This window comes from Carassius auratus, unplaced genomic scaffold (assembly GCF_003368295.1).
Source record: "Carassius auratus strain Wakin unplaced genomic scaffold, ASM336829v1 scaf_tig00017159, whole genome shotgun sequence".
Taxonomy (NCBI): Eukaryota; Metazoa; Chordata; class Actinopteri; order Cypriniformes; family Cyprinidae; genus Carassius; species Carassius auratus.
Window position 1 is genome coordinate 22923 of NW_020524748.1, and position 6063 is coordinate 28985.

Sequence of the window (6063 nt, forward strand, 5' to 3'; positions counted from 1 at the left end):
TTTCCTCTCTCCTGGTCTTTTCCATGTAATTCTTTATACTGACAGTTTTTTGTATTTTATAATATCTCCTACTTTCCTGTCTTCCTCCCACCATTTCTGCCATACTGCAAGTCCTTTCTCCTTAACAACTGCTTTATCTTCACCTTTTCCTAGTGGAAATTGTAATTATTATTTCCTTTAGCAGCGCCTTTATCCAGTTTGTCTGCTTTCTTGTTCCCTTTAACCCCTTCATGTGCTGGCACCCAGCAAAACTGTACATCTATGCCACCCCGATGTAATCTAAATAAACTGAGAAAAAGGTTCTATTAGTAGATCTTCTCTTACCGATGTCATTGACTGAATACTTTTAATGACAACTAAAGAGTCTGTGCATAGCACTTTTCAACCTACTGTAGTGCAATAATGGCTGCCACTATTTCTGCTGTATATACAGATAACCGAACAAAGTCTTTTGGAGAGATTTATTTTAAATTCTGGGATATGTATTCCAACTGCTACACAATCCTGTTTGTTCTTGGATCTGTTTGTGTAAATTTTTAAATTGTAATAACTGTTTCTCATGTAAATGCTTGTTTTAATTCCAACTTCTTTCATTCTCCATTCTCTTTTCTTTTCCATCCAAACCCAAGCTCCTGAAACTTGGAATACTCCCAAGATTCCTGTGTTGTTTATTTTGCTGGGTTTTCTTTCTCACTTCCTTTTAATCTGATCCAATACGCCATCGTTTCTCTCTTCTTAACTCCAGTGGCATCTCTCCTGCTTCTATGAGTATAGCATTAATGGGGGTTGTCTTAAAGGTCCCCTTCTTCGTGATCCCATGTTTTAAACTTTACTTAGTGTGTAATGTTGTTGTTAGAGTATAAATAATAACTATAAAATTCTAAAGCTCACAGTTCAATGCCAAGCGAGATATTTTATTTAGCAGAAAAACGACCCGTTTGGACTACAGCCCTCTAGTTCCTGCAGTAATGACGTCACTAAAACAGTTTTTTGACTAACCTCCGCCCACATGAATTCACAAACAGGGGGCGTGGTCTTGATGCACTCTGACGGAGAAGAAGGAAGGGCTGCGTTTGTGTTCGACATGTCGTTGAAACGCTGTTATTTTCATCTTGGAGTCCAATCATCTTTGTTTGGGCTTCCCAGAGACGCTGTACTTGGAGATTAATGGTTACAATTTATGTTTAACTCGGTTCCCAAAAATTATAATCCTCATGTAAAACTATGTGCAGCACATTTTGCTGAGGACAGCAAAAATTTCCTCAATCTCAACCAGTTTAATGCCGGATTCGCAAAAAGATTATTCTTTATAGATGGAGCAGTTTCCTCTTTGTGAGAAGTTGTTGTTTATGGACCACAACCGGTAAGTGTATTTTATTAAGTTGGTGTGTTTAACAGTTTCTGTAACTTATTACAGAAAGGGCAACGCTGTTTAGCTTTGTTAACTAGATGTTAGGGCTGTGCAAAAAAAAAAAAACGATTGCGATGTTCATGCGCATCTCGTCAGTAAAAACGCTTCTGCGATTATAAGTACATCTCCAGCACGGGTGTTCTAGTCCAAATGCGTTACCAGGAGGCCAGCCTGCTCTAAGCTGGTGTCGAATCACAACACAGGAACCGCTGGCCCAATCAGAACTTGTTACTTATTTCTGAAGGAGGGACTTTATAGAACAAGGAATTCATCAGCCCGTTTTTGTGACAGTGAAAACAGCGGTATACAGATAGGTGAATTGTGTGAAAAATACTGCCACAGCTCTCAGAAGGTTTATAACTTTTTTGTATTTAGTTTCCAAGTGCTTTATATGTGTTTTCCATGTACAACTACTATCAAACCATAGTCCCAAGTACTTAAATTCATTTACTTTTGCCATTGGCTGCTCATATAATGTTAACCTTTCACCATGGTACTTGTGCTTCTTTGTAAACATCATATAACAAGATTTTCTTGTCGACATCTTGAATCCACACTTATATGCCCACATTTCTATCTTCCTCCAGCTCGAGGAGACCTGTGTGAGAACACTGCCCTCAACCTCCTCCAGCTCCAGGAGACCTGTGTAAAATCACTCCACTCATCCTCCTCCAGCTCCAGACCTGTGTGAGAACACTGCCCTCAACCTCTTCCAGCTCCAGGGGACCTGAGTGAGAACACTGCCATCATCCTCCTCCAGCTCCAGGAGACTTGTGTAAGAACACTGCACTCAACCTCCTCCAGTTTCAGGAGACCTGTGTAAGATCACTGCACTCAACCTCCTCCAGCTCCAGGGGACCTGAGTGAGAACACTGCCATCATCCTCTTCCAGCTCCAGGAGACCTGTATAAGAACACTGCACTCAACCTACTCCAGCTCCAGGAGACCTGTGTAAGAACACTGCACTCAACCTCCTCCAGCTCCAGGAGACTTGTGTAAGAACACTGCACTCAACCTCCTCCAGCTCCAGGAGACCTGTGTAAGAACACTGCACTCAACCTCCTCCAGCTCCAGGAGACCTGTGTAAGAACACTGCACTCAACCTACTCCAGCTCCAGGAGACCTGTGTAAGAACACTGCACTCAACCTCCTCCAGTTTCAGGAGACCTGTGTAAGATCACTGCACTCAACCTCCTCCAGCTCCAGGGGACCTGAGTGAGAACACTGCCATCATCCTCCTCCAGCTCCAGGAGACCTGTGTAAGAACACTGCACTCAACCTACTCCAGCTCCAGGAGACCTGTGTAAGAACACTGCACTCAACCTCCTCCAGCTCCAGGGGACCTGAGTGAGAACACTGCCATCATCCTCCTCCAGCTCCAGGAGACCTGTATAAGAACACTGCACTCAACCTCCTCCAGCTCCAGGAGACTTGTGTAAGAACACTGCACTCAACCTCCTCCAGCTCCAGACCTGTGTGAGAACACTGCCCTCAACCTCCTCCAGCTCCAGGAGACCTGTGTGAGAACACTGCTTTCAACCTCCTCCAGCTCCAGGAGACCTGTGTAAGATCACTGCACTCAACCTCCTCCAGCTCCAGGAGACCCAAGCCCTGCTGGATGTTGTGCTCACGATCAATAATCACATCTTTGCATTCAACTAATTTGCAGAAATCCCACTCGCTGTGAAATGGGAGCTACCAGACAACAGAGCATTCTGCATGGTCTTAAAGCCTCCTCTAGCGGCTATGTTCGCAATTCAAACAATGATTTGTAAAAATAATAGGAGTGACCCCGAATAGTCAGTACAGTACGGAGTCAGTACGGACGTACTGTTACTTCCTCTACAGTGAAAAATCTGGGTGTTATATTAGACAGCAACTTGTCTTTTGAAAATCATATTTCCCATGTTACAAAAACTGCATTCTTCCATCTTAGAAACATTGCCAAGCTACGAAACATGTTACCTCTTTCTAATGCAGAAAAGCTAGTTCATCCATTCATGACCTCTAGACTGGACAGGTGGTTGTCCTGCTTCTTCAATAAACAAGCTACAGGTAGTCCAAAATACAGCTGCTAGAGTCCTTACCAGGTCAAGAAAATATCATCATATTACCCCAATTTTACAGTCTCTGCACTGGCTACCTATTAAGTTCCATATCAGTTACAAATTATCATTACTTACCTATAAGGCCCTAAATGGTTTAGCTCCTGCTTACCTAACTAGCCTTCTACCATGTTACAATCCATCACGCTCCCTAAGGTCACAAAACGCTGGACTTTTGGTAGTTCCTAGGATAGCAAAGTCCACTAAAGGAGGTAGAGCTTTTTTCGCATTTGACTCCCAAACTCTGGAATAGCCTTCCTGATAATGTTCGGGGTTCAGACACACTCTCTCTGTTTAAATCTTGATTAAAAACGCATCTCTTTCAGCAAGCGTTAGAATAATGTATCTCTTAAATTGTGAGTGTAGTTGCATCTGATCAAATGCGCATTCTTATTCTTTAGCTTGGGTTAAACTAATTAATTTAACTTTGTTGGAACAGCAGCTATGCTAATGATGTCTCTATGTATTTCTCTGTTTCACGTAACTAGGATTTACACAAGCTCCAGTCTGGATCCAGAACACCTGAGAAGAGATGATGCTAACCCTCAGAGGACCCCAGATGATGCTAACCTTGAATCAACAAACAGAACTAACTACAAGTGTGACTGCATCATATAATAATTGCTGTTAATAATGTTCATAGTCTGGCTGACTACGTCTTGTATAAATTTTTCTGAAAAATCCTGTCATACGTGCACAAACTGACAGTCACCACTTATAAGCTACTACTACTAAATATAGTAGTAGCTTATAAGTACTATACTGTAAAGTTGCTTTGTAACGATTTGTATTGTAAAAAGCGCTACACAAATGAACTTGAATTGAATTATATGATCCGCTGAGTTGTCTCTAGATTTTACATAGTGCCGGAAAGCAGATTCTGTCAGCTCTTGAATCTCCATTACATGTGTCTCTACAAACACTTTGAAGCAGCATGAGCTGGATTTCAACTATGCTTACACCGTGGTGGAGTCTGACCAGAGTGTAACTCGGGGGATTGTAAGTTCTACAACTAGGAGTTTGGAAAGTTGAGAACCACAAAGAGCTGCACATAATTCCGGATGGGGATGGACTGCTGCTTGCGAGGAGTGACTCTAGACCTGGCAGCCATAAAGGCAACTTCAACTTGTCCCTCTTTACTCTCTGTCCACAGGTAAGCCACTGAACCATATGCCTGTTCTGAAGGATCACAGAAGACATGAATCACATGCCTACAGGATGGATGATCCATCTTTGAGCCGAAGTAACATATGGGCAGAGATATCTAGTCCGTTCAACTCTTTCTCCCATTCACACCACAAGGTAAAGATGCTTGTGGGTTTTACTTGGGACTTGGAGCCATAACGTCTGTCTCTCCTCTTGGTTGATGAGTCAGGGGCATAAGTACCTGTTCTAGAAGTATCATTCTGAACTTGGAGCTCGTACTCCAACCAATACGCAAAGTCAAGAAGAGTAGGAACTGTTATTCTTGATGGGTGAACATACCTCTTGCAACTGGTCCTAAGCTTGTGTGTAAGTTTGCCTTGTAGCCCGGACACATGCGAACCACATTCAAATTCAGCTGCCCCTTCTGACCCCAGCTGCTCTAGCATACTCACTCATGAACTTACAAGGAGGACAAATAGCTTGAAAGCTTAAATATCTCCTGACCTGATGTTGGGACTTTCCAGAACTTCAGCAATATTCCAAAGAGCAAGCTTGAGTGGTTGACCATACAGTATTGTTCAAAATAATAGCAGTACAATGTGACTAACCAGAATAATCAAGGTTTTTCGTATATTTTTTTATTGCTACGTGGCAAACAAGTTACCAGTAGGTTCAGTAGATTCTCAGAAAACAAATGAGACCCAGCATTCATGTTATGCACGCTCTTAAGGCTGTGCAATTGGGCAATTAGTTGAATTAGTTGAAAGGGGTGTGTTCAAAAAAATAGCAGTGTGGCATTCAATCACTGAGGTCATCAATTTTGTGAAGAAACAGGTGTGAATCAGGTGGCCCCTATTTAAGGATGAAGCCAACACTTGTTGAACATGCATTTGAAAGCTGAGAAAAATGGGTCGTTCAAGACATTGTTCAGAAGAACAGCGTACTTTGATTAAAAAGTTGATTAGAGAGGGGAAAACCTATAAAGAGGTGCAAAAAATGATAGGCTGTTCAGCTAAAATGATCTCCAATGCCTTAAAATGGAGAGCAAAACCAGAGAGACGTGGAAGAAAACGGAAGACAACCATCAAAATGGATAGAAGAATAACCAGAATGGCAAAGGCTCAGCCAATGATCACCTCCAGGATGATCAAAGACAGTCTGGAGTTACCTGTAAGTACTGTGACAGTTAGAAGACGTCTGTGTGAAGCTAATCTATTTTCAAGAACCCCCCGCAAAGTCCCTCTGTTAAAAAAAAGGCATGTGCAGAAGAGGTTACAATTTGCCAAAGAACACATCAACTGGCCTAAAGAGAAATGGAGGAACATTTTGTGGACTGATGAGAGTAAAATTGTTCTTTTTGGGTCCAAGGGCCACAGGCAGTTTTTGAGACGACCCCCAAAC